Below are 27,738 nucleotides of genomic sequence, written 5' to 3' on the forward strand. Positions count from 1 at the left end.
CAGCTGGGTGGGGTTGGCCTCAGGCACAGGAGCACCCAATTGTTTCAGGTTTTGGAAGGTGGGGCAAACCTCCTATGTGGGTCTTTGAGAAGCACAAGTCTTCTGCAGCTGACAAGCCCTGTTGCCCACAGGTCCACACACACAGTCGACACAGTCCTGCCCCGTGTGAGCACCCCGACCCCCAAGCGGACCCAGTCTCTCCACGGTGGGAGCCCCACACACTCCGCCACCACCCCACACTCTCCACCCGCTCCTTGTGCACACCCTGCCCCGCTCAAGTTGGCTCAGTTGCCAGGCTGCAGGGAATCCAGTCACCAATCTATGCAGGCCCACACGTTGCCTGAGAGCTTGTTGTTGGGTGGGGCCAGTCTCTAGGGTGGGCTGCCTGCCCTGGCTGAGCTGGATGAAATCCATGCTCTAGTGGGTGGGGCAGACCCTGGGCTAGCAGGCCTCAGGGAGAACTCCAATGGCGTGTGTGTCAGCACGCCCACACCAGGCCACAACAATGGCCCCCGCCAATGTCCCAGTGCCTGGAGAGGTCTCACCCCTCACTGAGATGCACTCAGGGCCTATTAGGTGAGTCTCTCGTCACCAAAGCACTGTGCACCTTTCTTTCTGGTGATTTTAGGATGCTTTCTGGAACGGGTGAGTTTGTGCACGGGCCCTTTAAGAGCCAGTTTTAGTTTCTTTGTGAACCGGGTTTTCTGGGGGTGCTCCTCAGTGTTTTAGTAGCGGGCACAGTCAGATATTATGCCGCTGGTGTCGATTGTGCTGGGTCCACAAAATGCCCACAGCGGGGGCTCCCACGCTCAGGACCCCGCGCCTCCAGGGAGGGTGCGTCCCTGTGAGCTGCTCCCGGCGGCCGTGACGCTGGCGGCTTGTGAAGGCGGCGTTTTTCTCTCCGGAAGGGAGTCTCTGCCTCTTCTACCCCAGTTAGGATTGTCCGTTGTTGTAGGAGTTCCTCTTATCCAGTTTTCAGTTCTGTCTCAGGGGTAATTTTTCCACGAGTAGTTGTAAATTGGCTGTGTCCACGGGAGGAGGTGAGTTCAGAGTCTGCTTATGCCGCCATCCTGACTCCGCCTCTCTCCATGCATTTCTAATAAAATTTAATTACAGTGCTTCATTCTATTCCATAGTAAATTTATTTGCTGTTCATTGAACTAAGCATCTGTCATTGTAATTTTTACTAGGAGGACTATTGTTTAACATCTCATACTGGATTAGTATAGGTTATAAACTAAGTCTGTGACAGAGAATATTAAATTTCTTCTCTTTATTGAATTTTTGGATTTAAAGGGCTTCATGTTTAACTGGGAAAGTGTGTCAACTTTCAAATGGAGTGTTTCCAGGTAGACTGCTAGGATTTGCCAGAAGGATGAGATACTCATTGTTGCTGGTAAAGTTTTTATGACTAAAATGATGCTTGTAAACCTCAAAGACAGGAGTGTTCACTGACTGAGAATTGGATCCATATGCCTGCTAACAGAGGAAATATAGAAAATGCAATCAGATTCGAAAAGGGTCAGATTGGAAAGGTTAGAGTTGATCTTGGCAGCAGGAGAAAACGCTTTGAAGCTTTTCTAAAGGAGTGTGTGGTAAGCCCTTATGGGTAGATTGTTTTCATAGACTAGGATTCTTATCTGTGATGCAATTTAAATAGGAATGGGTATACTTATCTTCAGAGTTCCTCTGAAAAAATTTAAAAGTCAGTAACCGGTGGCTCAAAGAGCTGACATCCATCGAAAGACAAAGTGCTTAAGAAATTATGTCACAGTGTTGAGTTCAACAAGAAAAACATATTTTGATTTCCCTCTGTACTAACATCATTATTTTCAAGCTATTTTTCAGACATAGCCATTTATCTACCAGAACACCAGATTGCTCAAATAATTATAATTCATAATGTGGCCACAGGGTCTTTTAATCTTTTAATTGACTATCCTAGGAATTATATGTACATCAAAGGGTAACATTACAGGGAATAAAAATGCATCTTAACACAGAGATTGCATTTAAAGAGATTGTTCTTTTTCCCTCAGTGCTTTCTCATTCAGACATCTAAAATTGCTTTTCTCAAATCTGTCGACAAGTTCACATACAATATAGTTAAATGAGTTTTCCAGCATTTGAGGAAACCATGAAGTTCAGTTTGCAAAGAGTTATAACTTTAAAGAGAAATACAACCAAGAGTCCCACGTTCCAGTTTTGCTTGAGAATTTTTTTAATGAAGTTCAATCTCAAATGGTCCCATTTAAATGGAAATAGAGTCAAAAAAGATTTTTCTCCCTGCTTTTATTCTGTGAACATGTCAAATCATAAAGAAAATTGGAAGTTTGGAGAATTATTACCTGGGTAGAGCGCTTCACACTGCCTTTTATAGCTTCTACAATTTTTTTCTAGGAAAAGCTCTTGGTGCAGTTGAATAATAAAGCTGCTCCTGCTTTTCACGACCTTTCTGAGGAGTAAAAAATTCTAGTCTTCTACAAATCAGACTTCTCTAAAAATAGTTAATTCTGAAATTAATTTTGTTATCTGAATGAATGGCTAACTGAATCATGAGATTTTATTTTATCTTTAAATTTCTGTGTGTGTGTGTGTGTGTGTGTGTGTGTGTGAGGAAGATTAGCCCTTAGCTAACATCTGTTGCCAAGTCTCCTCTTTTTTTGCTGAGGAAGACTGGCCCTGGGCTAGCATCCGTGCCCATCTTCCTCTACTTTATATGGGACGCCGCCACAGCATGGCTTGATGAGTGGTGCATATGTCCGCGCCCGGGATCCGAACCTGCGAACCCTGGGCTGCCAAAGTGGAGAATGCAAACTCAACCACTACACCACCGGGCATGCCTGAATAACGAGATTTTATATCTTAACCCATTGGAAACTATGTTCATAGAACTATTGAAAAAAATCAGGGTGTCCGAGTTAGATTCAACAACCATAAGAGGATGCAATGTGATTGTCATGTTATTTTTTTGCTTTGTCCTTACACAATAAGACAGGTATAGACTTCTGAGCTCTAAGGAGTTGCTAGTTTATTTGCATTTGATAATGACTGTTCTTCCTTGGCAGTGGTACTTGAATTTCACCAAGTATTCTTGATCCGTTATCATAGTATTAAATTCAAAAGAAAAAATAATATTTTCCTCTAAATATTCATGTAAGATTTAAGATGTAGATATAATCATGTTATATTTAAATGCTTTTTTAATTTATCTTAATGAGGAATGAATTTTTTTACAGACTAAAACCCAAGATTTATATGACAGAAACTTCCTCTCCAGATATACATACTCATCTCTCTGAATTTGTTAAACTCAGTATCCGTGGCTGTGCAAATTTCACTGCAGGCAGAATCAGAACTTGGGGTGAACACTGGCGAAGAAGACATAATATAAGTCTTGGGAGAGCCGTTGTTGAATGCAAGATTTGATTTTTAAATTTTAACTTACTATATTTATTATGATTTCATAAAATTCTACTTTTCTCCAGCCTACTCATTTTATTGACTTGCTTTTATATCAGTATTTTGATTGAATTTTTTTTTTTTTTTGGTGAGGAAGATAGCCCTGAGCTAACATCTGTTGCCAATCCTCCTCTTTTTGCTGAGGAAGATTGGCCCTGGGCTAACATCCATGTCCATCTTCTGCCACTTTATATGTGGGATGCCTGCCACAGCATGGCTTGGTAAGTGGTGCGTAGTCCGTGCCCAGGATCCAAACCTGCAAACCCCAGGCCGCTGAAGCGGAGCGCGCGAACTTAACCACTGTACCACCCTGCTGGCCACAGTATTTTGATTGAAATTTTAAAATTAGAATTACAGTACTCGAAACAAACATCTACATTTTGATGTTTGGTTAGGATGAAGAATACAATTTTGTTTATTTATTTTGCCCTCTGGCATCTTGTTACATAAAATTTCAGAATAATCTATATGAAAAAAATGTTAGGAGAATAAAAAAACTTGTAACTCCATTTCCAAGTCACTTACTCTTCAGTTCAAAGCATCAGCTTTGAGATTTATCAAAGGATTGTAGCCTTTGACTTGTCTTTGAAGAAATTGTAGTGAAGTACACTATAAAAACACTTCATTGGGATCAACAGTGAAGCTTGAAAGGTGAGAAGTTAGACCGTGAAATACTTTGTAGCCTAAAATAGAACTATTAACTTGCAGTTTTAACTACTGACCATAGGCTATTGAGAGAATGTAATCTGTCCTCTCTCTCTTGTTCTTATTGTCATCTCTGTTATTTAGTAGACACGCACTCAAGTCTTTCTTGAATAAATGTTGAATACAACAGATCAGGTATTCATTAAAAAGCCATCACCAATTTTAAGTGGTTTAAATGGTACATTACTGGCATGGGATATGGAATCAGACCAATTTGCCCCCAAATGTGATGACATTCTCAATGTGATCGTAGGCAAGGCCACTGGTATCATTTTATAGCAAACATTCATAACAACTATTTTTTGTTGTTTTTAATCAAGAAATATTTGTGAAAAAGCACAAGCAAATAGATAAAATCTGTTTTAGAAATTTTTAGAATACTGAATTTTATTGTCTATTATACCACAGAGAAATCAAAGAGAAATTTACTTTAGTAAGAAAAAAGTCGTATATTTATTAATTTTTACAACATTTTAAGGCATCTCATTCCAGAAGGAGTTTGAGATGAAAAATCTGAGATTAGGGACTCACTTCAGAAAAAGTTAGAATGAAATCATGACATCTTTCGTCCTGAAACTTCACAGTCGTAGGGACTTTTTTTGCTTGAATTCTGGCAGCATGAAGCACAATCCCTTCCTAATTTTTACATAAGACCAGATGCAAAGCTTGGTGTTTTCGTGTCTTAGGGTTTGATCCTTACTTGAGAAATAGGTGTTAGTATCCAAGTAATACACATTGACATATTTCTTGAGTGCACATTGAATGCCTGGGACAAAGGAAGCAAACTCAAATTCCTCCCAAGGCCAGGAAGAAAAAGAAAATGAGTGAATCCAAGCAATTATTGAAATAAAGGTCACAGACTTTCCCTGAAAAAAATACAGTGTTTTTTCCTCCAGGTACAGCTGATTATAGCACCTAGGAATAGAGCCAATGTCACAAGAAATTTTGCTTATTTAATAGAAGTGGGAAATCAAATTTGTACATGAAATTGCTCAACTTTTTAAATGGTGGAAAATTATTTTTTAATTTTTAAATTGTTTTAGGCCCAAAACAAAAACAAACCAAAAAAACAGGTCTGTGGGCTGGATGTAGCACAAATGCATACAATTTTTAACCCCTGCTATAGCATTTGGATGTGTACACTTTGAGCAGAAACAGAAGCTTCCTATAGTTGTGTTATTTAAGTAATTTGGTCCATATAATGTTAAGGTTTTAGGAAGATATCAAATATACATAAAACAACTAAATCTGAATGTTTAACCTCAACTGCCTTCATCTGGTGATACACATATATAAATGTATGCTTTTTAGTCTACTGTGCTGTCAGTAAAAAATGAAAAACCTCAATCTATAAGTCTTTCCCACTCCTTTTTTTAATTGAGTTATAATTAATATCAGTAAATTTAGTAAAGGGTACATCTGATGAGTTCTGACAAATGAATACTCATTTAGCCACCACCACAAACCGGACATAGACTATTTCTATCACACAAGAAAGTTCCCTCATGCTCCTTTCTAGTAAGCACCCCCCTCCAAGTAAACATTGTTCTGATTTTACTCACCATAGATTAATTTTGCCTGTACTAGAATCATATCTACAGTTTTGTGTTTTGCTTCTTTTCATTCAACATATTTTTGAGACTTTTTTCCGCCAATACTACGAACGCATAATAAATTATCCCAAACTAAGTGGCATTTAGCAAACTATTATTGTGCTCATGACTTCTATATGTTGGGGATTCGAAAGGCTGCAACGGGGATGTCTTATTTTTGCTTTGTGATAGCTGTATCCTCAGTTGGGAGATACAAAGGCAGGGAGCTAAAATCTTTTGAGAGAGCGTGTACTCAACATATCTTGTGGTTGAGGCTAGCTGTCAACTGGGGACCTCAGTTCCTCTCCATGTGGACTTCTCTGTGTTGTCTCTTCATGGGGGCTAGTTTGGACTTCTTCATATCACCTGAGTTCCAAGGATGTTTTTCTCATGCTTAGATTGGGGTGATAGGCTTTTGGGAAAAAGACCACAGAGGTGAAGTGCTATTCTTACCCTGTCTTACCAATGATACACATTATCAACATAACATCACTGATGACGTCAATCTTGCCCAGCTGGCTGAAGTAGTGTCTGCTAGATTTGATATCAGTATACACTCATGGATATTTATTTTATACTTTGGGTATAATCTAATACTATGTTATTTACTTTGTTGCTCAAAATTTCCAGCTTTGGCCATTGGGAGCTCTTGCAGGTTGGCTCCTGTGTCCCTTTCACATGTTCCTATCCTTTTGTTTTTTGACTACTTTCTACTTTCTGTCAGGACAAGCTGCTCCAGGCTCAGTTGGTATATTCCCTGCCTGAGACCTAGAATCAACCATTTCTCCAAAGAGTCCTGGTTTCTTTTATTGGAGAATAGTGTTAGAAACTAAGATGTGGGCTGAATTTGCTCTTTGCTACTGAAATATCATTGTTTCTAGACCCTCTCGGCAGGCAAAGTTAAGAAATATATATACTTATACTAACATATGTATGTACACATTTCTTTAATTATTTCTGTAAACTATCCATATAGTATTGATGTCTTCAACTCTAATAAGCTACCACACGGTTTATATTAGCCTTCCCGCCTTGCTGATTTGTAACCTCCCACTCCATCAGTGAGACATCTGGCTCCTACCATCTGCCATACGTTTACTGATTAGTTCAATTCCAGTATACGATCACAGAAGTTTCGGAATTGTTAACGCACATACCTGTGAGAAATGACTTGACCAACTAGAGTATAGTGTATATCTTCAGTAACTTTTCTTCTTAGGCTGCGAGTTTCCAGTCAAAAGATCATTTTCTAAAGTTATTTAGGTCAGTACCTTTTCCTCCCACCTCCTTCAATAAGGTTATGTCATATATTTGTCATACAGTTGAATACTTTTGTCACAGTTTGCATTCCATCATGGGGTTCCCCAGAGCTTGTAGTTGATTTTTTTTTAATTTGCATAGACTAAGTTTCACTTTTTGTGTTGTGAAGTTCTGTGGGTTTCAACAAAGGCACGGCATCATGTATTTGCCACTACTGTATCATATAGAATAGTTCTACCAACTGAAATTATGCTCTGAGCTTCCCCTAGTAATGTATTCCCTTTAATGAAACCTCTGGCAACCGCTCATCTCTTTTCCGTTCCTGTGGTTTTTCCTTTTTATAGAATGTCTCATTAATAGAATCATACAGCATGTCACCTTTTGGTCTGGCTTCTTTCACTTAGAAAAATGCATTTAAGACTCATCCACCTTGTTGTATAAATTAAAGCTTGTTCTTTTTCATTGCTGAATAGTGTTCCGTTTAATGAGTGTACCTCAATTTATTTATCCATGAACCTACTGAAGGACAACTTGGTTGTTTCCAGGTTTTGGTGATTATGAATAAAGCTATTATAAAGTTTTGTGTGCAAGTTTTTAAGTGGATATAAGTTTTCAAAACAGTTGAAGAATTACCGAGGAGTATGATCGTTGAGTCATGCCTCAAGTCTTTGTTTGATTTTATAAGAAACTGCCAAACTGACTTTCGAAATGGCTGTACCATTTTGCATTATCACCAGCAGTGTATGAGAATTCTTATTGTTCCACATTCTCTTCAGCATTTGGTATTTTCATTTTTTTGTTCGATAGTTTTAGCCATTCTAATAGATATGTAGTAGTATCTATTTCTGTGTTTAATTTGCATTTTCCTGATGATAAATTATCCTGAGTATCTTTTCATATGCTTATTTTCCTTTTGTATATTTTCTTTGCTAAAGTGTCTGTGAAGTTCTTTTGTCTATTTAATATTTGGGTTATTTGTTTCCTCATTGAATTTTAATACAATTTATATATTCTGGAAACAACTCTTTTATCAGATATGTGATTTGCACATATTTAGTCCCAGTCTGTGACTTGTCTTTTCATTCTCTTAATAGTATCTTTCACAGAGCAAACATTTTATGTACAATGAATTCCAATTTACCTTTTTCTTTCAATGGATTATGCTTCTGGTGTTGTATCTAAAAACTCACCAGCAAACTCAAAATTACACAGATCTCATATATTTTCTTCTAGAAGTTTTATAATCTTGCATTTTAATTTATTTCTATTGTTCTTCTTGAGTTAATTTTGTGTAATGTGTGAAGTGTGTGTTGAAATTCATTTTTAAAATATGTAATGTTCAATCATTTTGGTACTATTTGTTAAAAAGACTATCCTTTCTCCATAGAATTCCCATCAAAAATCACTTGACAGTATTTGTGTTAGTATATTTCCATCGTCTCTGTCCTGTTCCATTTATCTTCATATTCATCTTTTTACTAGTCTCTAAATTACTATAATTTTTTAGTAAGTCAAAATCAGATAATGTGAGTCCTCCATCTTTTTTTTTAAATTGTTTTGAATACTTCACTTCCTTTGACTTTCCATATAAACTTAAGAATAAATATATTGATATCTACAAAAAGACTGCTGTGAATTTATTGCTTTTTATGTTGAATACATGGATCGAATTTTCTTTGTTAGTCTGGACAAAGGCTTATCAATATTTTAACCATATTGGGTCTTTAAATCCATAAACATGGACTATCTACCCATTTATTGAGATTTTATTTGTTTCATTCATCAGTCTTTTGTAACTTTATGCATACAGGGCATACTCATATTTTGTTAGACTTGCACCTAAGTTCTCCTTTTTGGTGCTATTTTGAATATCTGTTTATTGTGAGTATGTAGGAAAATAACTAAATTTTTTATATTGGTTTTTGTATCTGACCTTACTAAACTTGGATTTTAGTTCTAGGAGTTTCCTTTTTTTTTTTTTTCCTGTATGGATAATCATGAAGTCTGTGAATAAAAACAATTTTATTTCACCCTTTTTGAATCTTCATGTCTTTCATTTATTTTTCTTGCCTTATTATACTAATTAGGAATTTCAGTATTTTGTTGAATAGGAGCAGGGAAAAAGGAGATATTTCCCTTGTTTCTCACGTGGAGGCAAAGCAGTCACTCTCTCACCATTAAATATAACGTAAGCTGTAGGTGTTTTATATATATCCTTTCTAGTTTAAGAAAATTACTTTATATTCCTAGATTTTTAGTGTTTTTATTATGAATGGAAGTTGAATTTTATTGAATGCTTTTCTGGCATGTCTTGTAATTTTTTGTTGTGAGCCAGATGTGGTCTATAGGGCAGTAAGTACTAAGGTACTTTAATGTGAGAGTTTATGTTGATATCTCCACAGATTCCTCTGTGTTTGGTATGTTTTGCAGCCCTGGGCTCCAAGGACATCAAATTGCTACACTGACCTCTTGACTTTAGGGCGTCCCTTTGTGCTTTTCCTCAGAAAGAGTCTGTCCTCTGCAGCTCTCCTGGCTGTGATTCACTGTTGCTCTGAAGTCTTGTTAGCATGGTCACAGGATGTGGGGGGAGGTAAGGCATTCTCTAGTCTGTTGATTGATTCTCAGTCTTTGGAGCGCACAGTCACCCTGTGTCTTGGAGTCATGACCTTCACAAGTGTTTTTGTCCCTCCCGAAGCAGTAGAGTTTTTTTCCCATTCCACCTAATCCCTTCCCAAGCTGCAGCAGGTGTATTTCCATTTTCTCCATCTATGTCCTTGAAGCCTTCCCCTCTCTCATTGTGTTCTTTCTTTTCTTTTTAATTGAGACAGGGAGGCTAGAACAGGGCTGGAGTAGGGCTGGTGGGGGAACGTCTCCCATGCATCAGCCAGAATGGGATCTTCCTGTTGGCCTATGATAATGACCTACCTGAGATTAAACTCAACTTTTGCTCTGTTAGGAAGAAAGTTTTGATTGAACTTCACAATGGCTACTCTTTCTGTCCCCCCGCTGGAGTCATAGGGGTTAACTTTAATCTTCACAATGAAGACCTGAGAAAGAAACTGTAGTAAAAGCCTATGAAAGCATCTGGAGAAAGGGGCCAAGACTGTGGCCCCAGGAGGTTCCCATGTTAGCAGACACTTGGTCTCCAGCAGTTCATGAACATTCCTACTGTAATGTTCCTATTGGTTTAGTGCATCCTGCGGCTTCTACTCCAGCTAAGCAAATCTTAGATCTTATGTCTACCTGGAAGTAACTTCTCTCCAGATTTCAAGGTGGGTGGTTTGATCTGCAACCTCTATTCTCAGATGAGTCTGAAAAATCATTGCTTTTCTATTTGTCCAGCTTTTTCATTGTTGTTCTAAGGCAGGAATTCTGAATTCCAAGCTCTATAGGTTGGAGCTAAAACCAGAAATCCTATATCAATTCTTCTGACCATTCTTACGTCTTCGTCTGTGAACTTCATTTATTTATTATGACCAACTATTTAAAGCCACTTTGCAAAATATTGACTATTGTTTACAACTTACATCCTAGATAGCTTACTTCATTAATAAAATTCTTGTTTAACACCGATTTTATTACAAATTATGGCATATGAGTATGGTTATCATACTCTGTACAACGAGTAAAATAGAAAATAGAGAAGTAAGTCTGTGACATTTTGAGCACCTGCTCTGGGAATTGCTACCTCCTGTTATTATTTAGAGAACTGAAAATCTCATCATGAATGGAGATCTTGTGAACCACCTAAGATTTAATTTTACCTTATCCACGTAAAGTCAAAGCTTACATTATAGCTTATAACAACAGCAAAAATGATGCAACAGGGTGGCACAAATACTTTAGAATTACTTTAAAATTTCAAAAGAGAGAGAAATCATGGTTGTAAATGCCACTGAGAAGCCAGAGTAAATTGTTGGGGAGAGAAGTATAGGTGGTGAGTTTGCTAAAAACATGACTCTATAAAGTGAGAAAAATTCCTAATAGTAACTATAAAATGAATTTTTATGTAAAATAAAACTATTTCAAGTACCAAAATTTTAGGAAGAAGAGTATGATTTATTTTCTCTGAGAGAAATGGCTTTTCATTTGCATTCAGTATTATAAATATATAAAACTTTATGCACAGATGAATTGCTCCCTGGATATGGGTCTTCACATTTCCTCAATGTCTTTCTGAGAAGGGGAAATACTCCCAATGTGACAAAAAGCTGTAGAGGAAAAATTTTCTCAATGGGCTGATGATTGTGGTTTAAATGAGCCCCAAAAGGCAGGGAACGTAGAGTATTGTCCCAAGTCATTAACATTTTAAATGTTCACGATTTGAAAACTGGAATTTTAAAAGTTATGCTTCCAGGGGCCGGCCCTGTGCTGCAAGTAGTTAAGTGCATGCGCTCCACTGCGGCGGCCCAGGGTTCGCCGGTTCAGATCCCGGGCACACACCGAGGCACTGCGTGCCAAGCCGTGCTGTGGCGGCGTCCCATGTAAAGTGGAGGAAGATGGGCATGAATGTTAGCCCAGGGCCAGTCTTCCTCAGCAAAAAAGAGGAGGACTGGCAGATGTTAGCTCAGGGCCGATCTTCCTCACACACAAAAAAAGTTATGCTTCCAGTTCAAGAATAAGAAGTGAAAATGGGAAGCTGCAAGAAGACTCATATTTTTAATAGTATCTTGTGTGAACCCTCATATAAGCTTTTAAAATATGTTTTAATCTACTTTGGAAGTTGCCACAGGCAACAAAATTTTCAGTCACTGCTCTGCATTTTATATACTTAATAATAATGGCTGATGTGTATTGGCTAAAGGATGACCAACTGTCCCAATATGCCTGTGACTGAAAAGTTTCCTAGTCATGGGTCTTTCAGCACTGAAAATGGGGATGCAACAAACAAACTTGGACAATTGGTCACTCTAATTGACACTTACCAGGTGTTAGGTATTTAACACATCTTCCCATGTTTAATACTCCCATAAACCCCATGTGTGGGTTCCATGAGGATTGTAACCCAGAGTTTGAATCTAGGGCCTGCATTCTTTCTCGTGGTTGCACATGAGTTTGTAATTCCTTGGAATTTGGATTCTGAATAAGAGGGAGTAATAAGATGCTCATTTGTGTTAGCTACCAGGGCTATCACTGTTCCATTTTTCTTGCAAAGGTGAATCAAAGGAAGCAAAATAGGTAGTAAGGCCAAAATACACAGGAGGACTGGTCTAGGGGAGCATCTGCTGATATAGCTGAACTGGGTTTATCACGAGTGGGGTTCTCTGGCAAACAGTGTCTGACATAGATATTAGTTATGGGCAGAGGATTGTCTGGGATTGAACACCTGTGTGCAGGAAAGTAAGGACACAGGAGAGGGTCCTGGGAGAGGCTGTGCTGCCCTATAGTGACAACTGACCTCACAGGCATTGAGAAGATGAATGGCCTTCAATGATGGCCTACAATGGGGCTAGAGTCTAGAAACTAGCCACCTGTGAAACCAGACTAATACTTGCATGGGGCCAATATACATAGCATATGACTAGTCAGTCACTGGACACAGACTGCCAGTGAGACAGTTACAAGAGGGGAAATAAATCAGAGTTGTCTGCTGACAGCACTCCCAAAAGTGTGAGGGGAATAAGACTTCATTTTTGAAGGGGTGTCTACAGAACATCACAGCGTCTGTCAGTGGTTTGAAGAGAATCGAGACTTGCTACAGAAACTAATTTTCCTTAGAAGTAGTGAAATTTTAAATATTATTGACGATGATAAAGGGTCAGTAGCAGTCTTTTTTTGCTATCCCTGTTGCTAAGGAAGTTGCTTGATTTTTTAAATATGTCAGTGAATGATGAATTAGCAAATTATCCGACGTCACATTTGTACCTCTGAAATTTTGACTTATATACAAAAATAATGTCTCCAGCTTAACGCTCTCAAACCAGAAATTCCACTAAATCCTAACTAAAATTGCCAGATACTGGGCACTGCCTTGGTCTCACATGCTCTGTAGGCACTCTTCTTGGATGCTCGGGCTTTGATGCTGCCTTCATGATCAAAGGTCTCAAATTCCAAACATCTTCAAAGGACCTGTCACGGCTCTGCTCTGAGCGGAGTGTCACCCACATCCAATCACACTTCCCTGGCTCTGTCCCTCGATCCCAAGCTTTCAGAGCAGTGGCTCTGTGAATGCTGCTAAATGTGAGAGCAATTTCTAACCCAAACACAAAAAAGTGAAAATACATGCTATGGGTTTTTGTCACATACAGTTATCAGTCTAGTTTTATAAAAACAAAGGTTCCCAAAGGCAGATACATATACAGTGTCGCTGAGTATGGCATGTGGAGTCTCTCACTCTGCTTTACTACACATATATTCAGTATTTTGAAACATATTCTTTCATGTTATTTTTTACCAAAAGTTTTATGATTAACAAATAATGCCATGTGGAATAGAATAATGTTATGTTAATTATGAAAAAAAATTCAATGCTTTGTGAGATAGAATGATAGAGATGTTTGCATACATACAATGCTACCAGTTATATATTTGTCATAATAATTTCTGGCCTTTAAACTGAGTTGAAATATCACAAGATAACATAGAATCTATGAACTACTCTATTTTTCTGACAGTCTCTAAATGAAAGTATAGGCAAGAGCATTTTTTGTTTTTGTTTTTTGGGGTTTTTTTCCTGTTATGGAGCCATTGAACAATTTCACCTTGGTCAATGTCAATGTAATAAGTATATTATGTATTTTTATCTCTCATTTTGATATCGTTCTCACATTCTGTAAAATAAGTAACTTCCCAGCTCATCATCCATTGCTTTCCCTATCTCTTATATTTAGATGCTCTGGAAATATAGCTCCCACTTATGTTTTTCCTGTGAATACTCAACACTTAACAAGTGGTAAAATGTGGCTAAAAGCTACACATGTGTTAATGAAAATAGCCACTTTCAATTTTTCTCCTGTCTGATTTCCTTGTTTCAAGCAAATTTATAAGCATGGATTGAGGAACCCTTTGAGAAACACTTTAATTGCCACAGAAATCATAGAGTAAAACTGGTGTCTGTAGTTGAGGAAAGTTTTGGAAGAACAATTTATCAGAGGCATTTAGACAGAACTCTAAATTTTTTTATTTCCTGAGCATTTCCGTGATACATTTCTAAAGCAAACTGGCAAGTTTTCACTCAACTTTTTTCTTCTTCAAATATTCCACTTATCTGCATAAAATATACTGTAGTAAATGTATTTATTTGTACCTAAAACATTATTTTTGTAATGCTTTTCTCTCATTTAGCTTTAAGTCAATCTTTTATGATTTTGAAAACTTTATGCTTTTTGATAAATTATGCTTCACTCTCGGTAGATAAGGAGTAAGTATTTAATAACATTTTCTTCATTCTATATATAAATAAGTATGAGTTTGACATGAGGCATGAGTTATAATAGTTATTATATATAGATATAGAGATAGATAAAAATATGCCAAGTGTACTTCCGTTGGTTGGAGTAATAGTAAATGTTGGTTGGTAGATATGTGCATGTTTTATTTTTACATTATTTCACATTATTATAAAAGCTCTTGTGCTTTGTTTTGTTTTGTTTCAGGTTGGACAGAAGAGCAACTAAACTTGGACAGTATTTTCAAAATATACCATATTTTAAATTCTAAATTCTGAACCACTTTGACAAATCAATATATTCTTAATTAGTTTCCCTAATTTGTGCTTAGCAAAAAATCTAAGGTTCATATTGCTACCAAGCTTGAGACTGTTTTAAAATATTTTGTTTGCTGAAGAGGCTTTAGGTACTTTTGATAAAATTTGTATTTTAGTTGTACAAGAAAGGAGAACCAGTATCTTTATGTTACTTCAAATCTCTACCTTGGGTATACATAGTTTTTTATTCTTGAGAATTAAGAAGTTATTTTCACATATATTATTTTATTTGCTGTTGATTTTCTTTTTTCTTTTTTTTTTTGTGGGGAAGATCAGCCCTAAGCTAACATCCATACTAATCCTCCTCTTTTTGCTGAGGAAGACCAGCTCTGAGCTAACATCTATTGCCAACCCTCCTCCTTTTTTCCCCCAAAGTCCCAGTAGATAGTTGTGGGTCATAGTTGCACATCCTTCTAGTTGCTGTATGTGGGACGTGGTCTCAGCATGGCCGGAGAAGCGGTGCGTCGGTGTGCGCCCGGGATCCGAACCTGGGCCGCCAGCAGTGGAGCTCGAGCACTTAACCGCTAAGCCACCAGGCCGGCCCCGCTGTTGGATTTTCTTAAGCGAAATCCTGTTGTGTCATTTTCCATAAGAACATCCATAAAAGCTTACCCTATGTTCTTTTTTCATTAAATAGAAACAAGCATGTTCTTTTACTATAGAAATTACTTTAGAAAAGCCCACTTCCTTCAATCAATTATCTCACATTTTGCTGGTTTTAGGATATTCCTCATTATAATAGTACTCACTGAAACCAATTTAATAAAGACTCATTTCTTTCTGACCTTGAAAAAATAACATTTAGTGGCTATTTACATTTTGAAATATTTTTATTGACTACCCATAATCCCAGGACTGATTTTTTTTCTCAGAATAAAAATTCAGTACTTCATCTTGTTTATACATTTTTCCTGATAAAACTCTTTTCCTAATGGGTTAGCTATTTATATTTTTTTTAAAAAGTCACATGGCCTCCTGTTTTTCACCTTTTATTATTTAAAGGAAAAGAGTGGATTACATGAGTGCTGAAGTTGATGGGGATGTGAATGGGTGGGAAGAGGCTGCTGATACACGAATTTGGGGACTTAAGCCATTGTAATTGCTTCATGCAGAACTGAGAGCCTTAGTGCATTAATCAGATTAGAAACATTTTCCAGCAAGATCAAGGTTTTTTAGCCCAGATTCTTCTTTCACTCCTCAAAGGTCTTTTAGAGGAAAAGTAGTTTCGTATCAACTACACGTAAATTAACATCATGATTACACCTGAAACTAATATAATGTTACATGTCAATTATATTTCAATTAAAAAATTAAATATACAAAGCTGAATAATGGAAATAGATATTAGAATTCTAATCTTTGTAAAATTATCTGATGTTCTTTACTTATAGCAAAGAAAACAACTTTTAAGCACAGGAAAAATAATTAATATCATGAGGCCTTATAATTAAGGACTATTATTACTAAAATGGCTTACAGGGCATTGAAGTACTAATAATTATAACTCTCAATGCTATAATGACATGTTATGAATATTTTAAAGATGAATAATATGGAACATAAAAATTTTATTTTTCTAAAATCTCGTAGCTAGGAAATATATTAAATGATTCAGATATAAAATTAGAATAATCCTAATCCATAAAAAAATCAGTATATTGTGTACTTGGAACTAGATTAAAATTATAGCATTAGTTTTACAAGAAAAATATATTAACAAGCTGTGAATGTCTGTATCAAGTGTATTCTCGCTCTTTTTTTTTTTTTGGTGTGATTTTTGTTTTTTATTGATGTTTTAATGGTTTTTAACATTGTGAAATTTTGGGTTGTACATTTTTGTTTGTCCATAACCATATATATGACTCCCTTCACCTCTTGTGCCCACCCCCCACCCCCACTGCCCCTGGTAACCACAGTACAGTTTTCTCTGTCCATGTGTTGGTTTATATTCTACATATGAGTGAGATCATACAGTGTTTGTCTTTCTCCTTCTGGCTTATTTCACTTAACATAATATGCACCAGGCCCATCCATGTTGTTGCAATGGGCCGATTTTGTCTTTTTTTATGGCTGAGTAGCATTCCACTGTATATATATATACCACATCTTCTTGATCCAATCATCAGTCAAGGGACACTTGGGTTGCTTCCACTTCTTGGCTATGGTGAATAATGCTGCAATGAACATAGGGGTGCATAAGCCTCTTTGGATTGTTGATTTCAGGTGCGTTGGATTGATTCCCAGTAGTGGGATGGCTGGATCATAGGGCATCTCTATTTTTAATTCTTTGAGGAATCTCCATACCGTTTTCCATACAGGCTGCACCAGTTTGCAGTCCCACCAGCTGTGTATGAGGGTTCCTGTTTCTCCACACCCTCTCCAACACTTGTTGTTTTTTGTCTTGGTGATTATAGCCATTCTAACGGGTGTGAGGTGATATCTTAGTGTTGTTTTGATTTTCACTTCCCTGATGATTAGTGATGTTGAACATCTTTTCATGTGCCTATTGGCCATCTGTACATCTTCTTTGGAGAAGTGTCTGTTCATTTCCTGTGCCCATTTTTTGATCGAGTTGCTTGTTTTTTTGTTGTTCATTTGCGTGAGTTCTTTATATATTATGGAGATCAACCCCTTGTCAGATGTATGTTTTGCAAATATTCTCTCCCAGTTGGTGGGTTGTCTGTTCATCTTGATTCTGGTTTCTTATAGAAGCTCTTTAATCTGATAAAGTCCCACTTGTTTATTTTTTCTTTAGTTTCCCTAGTCTGGGTAAGCATGTCATCTGAAAAGATTCCTTTATGACCAATGTCAAATAGTGTGTTGCCTATATTTTCTTCTATGGGTTTTATAGTTTCAGGTCTCACCTTCAGGTCTTTGATCCATTTTGAGTTAATTTTTGTGAATGGTGATAGCAGATGGTCCACTTTCATTCTTTTGCATGTGGCTGTCCAGTTTTCCCAACACCATTTATTGAAGAGACTTTCCTTTCTCCATTGTATGTTCTTAGCACCTTTGTTGAAAATTAGCTGCCCTTATATGTGTGGTTTTATTTCTGGGCTTTCACTTCTGTTCCATTGATTTGTGTGTCTGTTTTTGTATCAGTACCATGCTGTTTTGATTACTATCGCTTTGTAGTATCTTTTGAAGTCAGGGATTGTGATGCACCCTGCTTCGTTCATTTTTTTTAGGATTGCTTTATCTATTTGGGGTCTTTTGTTGCCCCATATAAATTTTAGTATTCTTTTTTCTATTTCTGTGAAGAATGTCATTGGGATTCTGATTGGGATTGCATTGAATCTGTAGATTGCTTTAGGTAATATAGACATTTTAACTATGTTTATTCTTCCAATCCACGTGCATGGGATATCTTTCCATTTCTTTATGTCATCATCGATTTCTTTCAATAATGTCTTGTAGTTCTCATTGTATAGGTCATTCACCTTCTTGGTAAGATTTATTCCTAGGTATTTTATTTTTTTTGATGCAATTGTAAATGGTATTATCTTTTTGAGCTCTCTTTCTGTTAGTTCATTATTAGGATACAGAAATGCAACTGATTTTTGTAGATTGATTTTGTACTCTGCGACTTTGCTGTAGTTGTTGATTATTTCTAATAGTTTTCCAATGGATTCTTTAGGGTTTTCTATATATAAAATCATGTCATCTGCAAATAGTGAGAGTTTCACTTCTTCATTACCTATTTGGATTCTTTTTATTCCTCTTTCTTGCCTAATTGCTCTGGCCAAAACCTCCAGTAATATGTTGAACAGGAGAGGTAAGAGTGGGCAGCCCTGCCTCGTTCCTGTTCTCAGAGGAATGGCTTTCAGTCTTTCCCCGTTGAGTATGATGTTGGCTGTGGGTTTGTCATAAATAGCCTTTATTATATTGAGATACTTTCCTTCTGTTTCCATTTTGTTGAGAGTTTTTGTCATAAATGGATGTTGTATCTTGTCAAATGCCTTCTCAGCATCTATTGAGATGACCATGTGGTTTTTATCCTTTGCTTTGTTGATGTGATGTATCACGTTGATTGATTTGCAGATGTTGAACCATCCCTGCGTGCCTGGTATAAATCCCACTTGATCATGGTGTATGATCTTTTTAATGTATTGTTGTATTCGGTTTGCCAATATTTTGTTGAGGATTTTTGCATTTATGTTCATCAGCGATATTGGCCTGTAATTTTCTTTCTTTGCATTGTCTTTGCCTGGCTTTGGTATCAGGGTGATGTTGGCCTCATAGAATGATTTAGGAAGTGTTCCATCTTCCTCTATTTTTTGGAATAGTTTGAGCAGGATGGGTATTAAATCTTCTTTGAATGTTTGATAATATTCACTGGAGAAGTCATCTGGTCCTGGACTTTTATTTTTTGAGAGGTTTTTGATTACTATTTCAATCTCTTTACTTGTGATTGGTCTATTCAGATTCTCCATTTCTTCTTGGTTCAGTTTTGGGAGGTTGTATGAGTCTAAGAATTTATCCATTTCTTCTAGATTGTCCAATTTGTTGGCATATATTTTCTCATAGTATTCTCTTATAATCCTCTGTATTTCCGTGGTATCCATTGTAATTTCTCCTCTTTCATTTCTAATTTATTTACTTGAGCCTTTTCTCTTTTTTTCTTAGTAAGCCTGGCTAAGGGTTTGTCGATTTTGTTTATCTTCTCAAAGAACCAACTCTTTGTTGCATTAATCCTTTCTACTGTTTTTTGGTCTCAATTTCATTGATTTCTGCTCTGACTTTTATTATTTCTCTCCTTCTGTTGACTTTGGGCTTTGTTTGTTCTTCTTTTTCCAGTTCTGTTAGGTGTAATTTAAGGTTGCCTATTTGGGCTTTTTCTTGTTTGTTAAGGTGGGCTTGTATCGCTATGAGTTTCCCTCTCAGGACCGCTTTTGCTGCATCCCATATGGTTTGGTATGGCATATTTTCATTTTCATTTGTTTCCAGATAGTTTTTGATTTCTCCTTTAATTTCATCAATGATCCATTGGTTGTTCAGTAGCATGTTGTTTAATCTCCACATTTTTGTCACTTTCCCAGTTTTTTTTCCATGGTTCATTTCCAGTTTCATAGCATTATGGTCTGAAAAGATGCTTGTTATGATTTCAATCTTCTTAAATTTATTGAGGCTTGCTTTGTTTCCCAACAAATGGTCTACCTTTGAGAATGTTCCATGTGTGCTTGAGAAGAATGTGTAGTCAGCTGTTTTTGGATGGAGTGCTCTGTATATGTCTATTAGGTCCATTTCATCCAGTTTTTCATTTAAGTCTACTATTTATTGACTTTTTGTCTTGATGATCTATCCATTGATGTAAGTGGGGTATTAAGATCCCCTACTATTATTGTGTTGTTGTTAATGTCTCCTTTTAGGTTTGTTAATAGTTGCTTTATGTACATTGGTGCTCCTATGTTGGGTGCATATATATTTATAAGTAATATGTCTGCTTGGTGGAGTGTCCCTTTTATCATTATATATTTCCCTTCTTTATCTTTCTTAACCTGTTTTATCTTGAAGTCTACTTTTTCTGATATGAATATGGCAATACCTGCTTTCTTTTGTTTGCCATTAGCTTAGAGTACTGTCTTCCATCCTTTCACTCTAAGCCTGTGCTTGTCTTTAGTGCTGAGATGTGTTTCCTGGAGGCAGCATTGTTGGGTCTTGCTTTTTAATCCATCCACTCTGTATCTTTTGATTGGAGAGTTCAATCCATTTACATTTAGGGTAATTATTGATATATGAGGGCTTAATGTTGCTGTTTTGTCACTTATTTTCTGGTTCTTCTGCGTTTCCTTTGTTTCTTGTCCCATTTGTTTTGGACTGCCAATTCAGTTTGGTTGTTCTGTCTTATGACTCTTCTAGTTTTGTCTTTGTTTATCATATGTGGGTTTGTTTTGATTATTTGTTTAGTGGTTACCTTGAGGTTTGTGTAAAAAATCTTGTGTATGAGATATTCCATTATCTGATGGCTTCCTATTTCCTTATACTAAGTCAATTCAATCACTTTCCTCTTCCCCCTCTAAGTCGTTCTTGCTATACCTTATTCTATCTTGTGTTGTGGCTGTGTGTTTATAGTGATGAGGTTAAATTTATTTTCGGTGAATTCCTTCCTTTGATCTTTGATTTTAGTATTTAAGTGGTTGCTCACCTATTCCGGTAAAGATCTACTATTTTTCTGAGTTTATCTACCTATTTTTCTCCTTGCTCCAAGCTTTGTGTTCCCTTTCCCTTCTTTTTTTCAGGCCTGAGGGCCTTTTTGAGTATTTCTTGTAGCGGGGGTCTCGTGGCCATGAGCTCCCTTAGCTTTTGTTTATCTGGGAGAGTTACTATTTCTCCATCATATTTGAAGGATATTTTTGCTGGATACAGTATTCTTGGTTGAAAGTTTTTGTCTTTCAGTATTTTGAATATATCATTCCAGTCTCTCCTAGCCTGTAAAGTTTCTGTTGAGAAATCCACTGAGAGCCTGATGGGAGTTCCTTTGTACCTTATTTTTCGTTTTTGTCTAGCTACCCTTAATATTGTTTCTTGACTCTGGCTAACCTAACCACTAGGTGTCGTGGAGAGGGCCTTTGTCTGTTAATATATTTAGGTGACCTGTTGGCTTCACTTACTGGTATTTCCTGCTCCTTCCCCAGGTTTGGGAAATTCTCAGCTATTATTTCCTTGAATAGGCTCTCTGTTCCTCTTTCCCTCTCTTCTTCCTCAGGAATACCTATAATTCTTATGTTACATTTCCTAATCTAGTCAGATATTTCTCAGAGACTTTCTTCATTTCTTTTTAGTCTTAGTTCTCTCTCCTCTTCCATCTGGAGTATATCTGTATTCCTATCCTCTAAAATGCTAATTCTTTCCTCCATATTGTCAGGTCTGTTCTTTAAAGATTCCCGATTCTCCTTTATCTCCTCCATTGTGTTCTTCATCTCCATCAGCACTGATTGGTTTTTCTTTATGATTTCAATCTTTTTTGTGAAGAAACTCCCAATCTCATTGAATTTTTTGTCTGTGTTGTCTCGTATTTCATTGAGTGTTTTTATGACAGCTATTTTGAAATCCCTGTCGTTTAGATTATGGATTTCTGTGTCTTCGGGGTTGGTTTCTGGGTGCTTGTCATTTTCCTTCTGGTCTGGTGATTTTATATATCTTTGCATTGTGGTTCCTGTGTTGGCTTTGTTTTTCCTCATCCTGGAAATCTCTGGTTGCAATTTCTACCCTCTGCCACTGTGTGGTGGTAAAGGGCTGTGTAATCTGAGCCCCCTGCACTCTGCTGCGGTTTTTCCCCTGCGATCCGCGGGTCTGATTGCTGGATCTGGTCTGCCGAGGATCACTTGGTCTGGTCTGGTCGGCCGAGCTGCAGAGTCCGGTTTGCGGGGAGGGAGGGGCTCTGTCTTTTGCCCTCTGGGTCCCTGGCATGGGGGGCTTCTCGTTCGCCCCTTGTTATCCGCTCTCTGGGGTGCTCAGATGTTGATGGTAGCCCTGTGGCTCTTCTGAGTCCTCTGTGTGGGAGTTTCCCACTGGCTGAGAGAGCCCGAAGAGCTATGGTTTCCCCACAGAGGGCCGCCCCCCACCCCCCAGCCTCCGGGACCAGATCGCTGATCTGATGGGGAGGGAGAGGAGTTGTCCTTACCTCTCCCCACTTCCTCCGGGGGCCCAGCACGTTCCACTCTCAGCTGTGCGGCAGTGTGGATCTTTCCGATCTAGCTTTTCACTGTCTGGGATTCCATTGTTGGCCTGTGACTGTTCCTTTTGTTGTATCTTATGGGGGGAAGAGTTCACGGGAAAGCTCACTCCACCATGATGCTGACGTCACTCTCAAGTGTATTCTCTTTAAGCACACGTGTGGAGGATGTGTTCCATGGTTTACATAACCACCTTTCACATGTCCACATCTATGTTTGCAGACAACTTGAAACACCTCATTACTAACCTGATTTTATTTCCTTAATAAGTAATTTTGGCTTCATTGTCTGGATGCCTGATGATATTTCCTTTCTATTTTAAGTTTAGTAGTTTTATAAGAATATATTTATGTTTTTAATGTTGAGGATAATTTCCCTAAATACATAGTATTTATTTTAAATATGTATGTTCGAATATATTTTTTAATTTAAGAAAGTTTATTTTAATTATAGATGTTAGCATTTGTTATTTTCCATTGCTTCACTTTTCTTGTGTGTGGTCCCCATTGTTGGATTTTCTTCAACTCTCTCCTACATCCTTTGTTTCCTCTCAAATCTGTTTAATCTCTGTTCACTTGTGTTACTTTCAATTAGTTGTCTTTCCCACAATAATTTTTTTCTTCTCTTTCTAAATCTTTTCTACTGAATTCCAATTCTTTGCCTTCATCATTTTCCTTTTTTTTTGTTGTTTTTGTCGACACATTCAGATCTGAGTTTCTCTAATTCTGATTATACTGTTCTTTCAGACCTTCTATAGTGTTCTTGATTTCTTTTAGCTTATTTTGAAATATTATATTTTTGATGTTCGTGTTTTGCGACCATGTCTTTCTAGTATCTTCACGTCTGCCGGGATGTCATTCAGCTAACTATTCTTTCTTTTCTTGTTGCTCTTTGGCTGAGCTTCAAACGCTCCTTGTTCATATCTCGTGTTTGAACACAATGCTTTTCCACACATTTACATAGAGACTTCCATGTAGGTGATTGGGGGTTGGGCCAGGATAAATTTTCTAGCGTCATGATTCTAAGGTTCTCATTTTGTTAGCACCAAAAGTGTTTTAAAAAATACACTCTGTCTATTTTCTAAGAACTTCCTTTCTGTTTCTTTCCTCATCATGTATTTGAATCTCCTCTTACCTTTGTTCCTAGTTTTCCTGTCCTTCATAATTTTGATTCTCCCCCCAGTGGTTTCTGCTCATCCTGGTCTCAGCTCTATAACAGAACTTGGGCTGCTTACTTTCATGCGCTATGTCCTATTAGGCCGCACCAGCATTGTTGGACCTCCTTCAGTCCTGCGGTCTTCATCCAACTCTTCCCGATTTCATATCCTGTCCTTAAGTCATCCCCCCAAGTTTCCACTCTGGACGAAGATTTCTTTTCTGTTAGGGACTTCTGGGTCCCTTGGATCTCAGGATGATCTACAGTTTTACTGACTTTGGTTTCATCCCACAGAGTTCCTCGTATCATGTCAGTGGTCGCCAAGTGTGGTTCTGCTTCTTGGATTTTGAGGTTTATGAGATAATTATCACTTTTTTTTTTTAAGATATTATCTGGAGTTTTTCTGCCTTGACATTATAATTGCTTAGTTGTTTTGTCCTTTTATGAAGGATTTGCTGTGACTGAAAAACTATCTTGAAATCATTCTTCCATCCACACATTCCACAGCCAAATCCCACCAAGGATTTTAGTAAATATCCAACAATGTAAGGCTATTTTAGGGGAGGAAGAGTCTCATGGTTTATGTGCATATAGATAGATATAGATATAGATATATAGATATAGATATGTATACATTAGACTTAGTCAGCCTCATGTATCTTTGTTTCCAAACATTGTCCTATCCAAAAGTTCTCTTCATGATATAACTCTAAAAAGTACTTTATGGTTTTTTCTCACTTTATGTTTCTTTACCTCAATGAAGCCACCTTGAAGCAGTTGAAAAACAATAGGTAGGAAGTCTCAGTCTAAATCCGATGTTTACCCTAAGTCACATTATGTATCTAAAAAGTTTTACTAGGCCTTTGTTGTCAAAGTCTTTTGAAATCCAATCCTTACTGTTTGGGGTCTAAAAGCACTCAGTTTTTCCTATCTTAAAAACCCTCCCATTTCTGGACACTGTATTTCCTTTCCTTTACACTGTCCACTCATCCAATTACTTCATGGCTCATTTGCTCTCGCAATATTTGTAGCCTACTGCAAGTAAACATTTTACCAAATATTTGCTATTGCATAGAAGAATTACCCAAGTTTTAAGCCTTTTAAATCAGTTTCTTGTTAGTCCTTACATTATAAGATTTTTTTTTTCTATAGCAGCACCTTTCAAGATATCTATTTCTGTACTAGACAGAGGAAAGTACGTTCTATGGAGGTAACAAGTCACACCTGGAATATCAGTGGCTTAATAAATAAAGGAATGTTTTACTCACTTCACTGTTTGATGCAGGAAAGCCAGTTTTTGTCCACACCTCTCCTGCAGGGAGTGTTCTAAGGTCTGAGTTCCTTGCATTGTAAAAGTGCCTTTGCTTTCTGTAACAAATGGCTTCTTTGGGTACATGACAGGAGAAGTGGGGATTGTATCTTTTCATAAGGGACACTTTCCATTGACCAGAACTCAGTCACATGGCTACACACCAAATTGTAAAAAAAGCTTCACAATTTAGTTTTCCTTTATGTTCAGGAAGACATTAGAGCATGATGAACATATGACGTCTATATAAAGCTAGCAAGTACCTTTTGCCGTAACACAGTAAACTCTTATTTTTAGGTCATTCCAAACACATGAAATATTCTGTCTTACTCATTCCTTGCTCAAAAGTTACTTTAATACCAATTAAAAACAAAAAAAAGATTGGATGTTATAACAGAATCCAGGATATGCAGAAAAACTCAACTTGAGGCCAGGAACAGTGACGATGAAGGAAATTAAAAGTGCGGAGTATGTAATGATGTTTCCAGATAACTTTATGAAAAGACAGTAACTAGTGCTCATAATAAGATCTGAAAATTCTGCATCTGGTGAGAACTGCAAGTAAGCTAAAAACTTAGCAGCAAACCAGTAATGAATTTTAAATTTTAATAAATAAGTACCTATAAAATATTTTTTCTTAAAAATAGGGCTCATAGCACAGAAAAAAATGACACGTAAGAGGCAAAAAATATATGCATAGCTTTTAAGTTTATCTTAGAGCTTTGTTAACTTATAAAAATTGTATTCACAGTTAACCATATTTTAAAGGACAAAAAGGAATGATATTTCAGCAATAGAAATTATATCTCTTGGAGTATAATGCAGAATTTGTAATGAATTAACTTAAAAAAATAAAATGAAGAGAAATGCTGTACTATTATTTTGAGAGCAGAAAATTTAGTCAGAAAACTCGGTTTTAAAATAGCGTACAGATATGCAGGTGAAATATTATACTGCTTTATAAAAGTTTGCATTTTATAAAATTTTGTTTTGTCAAATATGTCATACATATATAGAAGAAATTATAAAAATGAATTTACGTTTTTAAGAATAACTGTAAAGCCATAGCTGTGTAATTACTCTTCAGGTTAAGCAACAGAAGTTTTTCAGTATCTTTAAAAATACTTGGGCCCATGAATACATTCCCAACCGCACTATCTTCTTCCTCTTTCCTACTCCAGAAAATATTCTGATTTTTCTAATAATAATTATCCTTGCTAATCTTTTAATGAAAGCAATACATATACTAGATATATGTGCAAGGTAAATATCCATTGACCCTATCATTGGACTCCCAGTCCATCACCCCAAAGATAATCACTGTTCGCATTTTCTTTTGTACACTTTCAGTATACTACATTTTGACACATGCACTAAAAAGAATATAGATGTACTTTTTATTTGTGCAAAAATGATGATATTATATACTGGGCTCTGTGCTTTTCCACCTAATATATTTTGTAAAGCTTTCTATGTCAGTGCTATGGATACACTTCATTCCTTTTAGAAGTAGAGCGTTTCATTATAGACCCAAATGACAATTTATCAGACCCCTGTTTTTGACAAACAGGCTGTTGTCAGGATTTGTTTTAAATTGTTAAGGATGCTGCAATGAATATCCTCATACTTACATCCCTGGCATTCTTATTTTAGAGTACATCTTTTAAATTATTTCCAGGAGTCAACTCTTATAAGCACAATTTTTTAAAAGTTGTTGGATGGGATATCATATCAGAATCTGTGAGAATTATGCTGCACATTTTTAAGCAAACACCATCCTCCTGAACATCCCTATTTTTAGTAATTGGAGAATTTCCTAATGAGACTGTGCTAGTCACATATCTTATTGGAGATGTAATATAGTATGAAATCTAAATAGAATTGTATTTGCTTAAATTGGCATGTACAGTAGGGTACAGGCTGTCATGGAGAAATAATTAAAAACTAAATTACTCTTAATCTCAGTTTAATCTAAAACACTGTACAACTGAAAATAAAATCATGAAATTTCCTTAAGTTCTTACAAATAATACACTTTTCTGAAACTTGGTGGTTTACTTATAAACCATATTACCCTTTATGTGATAAAGTATCAATTAATATATTAAAAAAAGAGGCTAGTTTTGCACATAAATTTGGATTTAAGTAAATTCTTTTTATACATAGTATTAAGATAACTTACTGTCATATGTACCTGCTGAGAAACCAGGATTTATCACAGGTAGGCACCCGGGGTGGAGGTGGTGGGCTTGAGGTTCAGGGCACAGCACTCCATGTTTGCATCTTCTGGGGAATCTTCTGGGAAGATTCGCATGGATCATTGCAGTAAAGATCCTGAACTTTGGAGTATGTTGATCAGCTAAGCAAACTTTAGACAACACTGCTTTAGAATTGCTTTAAGTCAAAATAAATTTAAAAAGCACATAATTTTCATTGTTGCTTATAATAGCAATTCATGTGTTACACAAGATATTGTATCAATTGATCTCTATCAGGCCAATAAATGGAGACATGTTTGGAATAGGTTTGAGAGCCATTAGGACTCAATGATTCCAAAGGTCACTATGAAATTTTCTGAAGAAAATGCCAAAGTTAGAATGTGTGATCCTTTTCTAAAAACTCCATTTCTAAACCATAACTATTCTCAGAAGTCTATCGATGATGCTATACCTATATTTTAAAGCAAATATTTCAAAATAACTATTTATTATTTAAAATAAATAATTGTATTATACATAATTTGAAAATACTGTTAAGAAATTATAAGGAAATAGCATAATATTTTCATCACTCTGAATTTCCCACTAATGTCTTATCTTCTTAGACCTTATTGTACAAATATATAACATAATTTAATTTTATAACTTATTATAT

General features: G+C 36.6%; 1 long non-coding RNA gene across 1 annotated transcript in view; it reads left to right on the forward strand.

Moving 5' to 3' along the window:
• Nucleotides 1-466: 466 nt before the first annotated feature.
• The window catches only part of LOC147914585 (uncharacterized), a 44,157-nt gene continuing 16,885 nt past the window's right edge, over nucleotides 467-27,738 (forward strand). The window contains exon 1 of the long non-coding RNA XR_015555047.1: nucleotides 467-576. This is a non-coding gene — a long non-coding RNA (uncharacterized LOC147914585). The remainder of the gene's footprint in view (nucleotides 577-27,738) is intronic.

The sequence above is a fragment of the Ceratotherium simum genome, chromosome 18 (genome assembly GCF_057802395.1).
Source record: "Ceratotherium simum simum isolate JZ-2026a chromosome 18, ASM5780239v1, whole genome shotgun sequence".
Taxonomy (NCBI): Eukaryota; Metazoa; Chordata; class Mammalia; order Perissodactyla; family Rhinocerotidae; genus Ceratotherium; species Ceratotherium simum.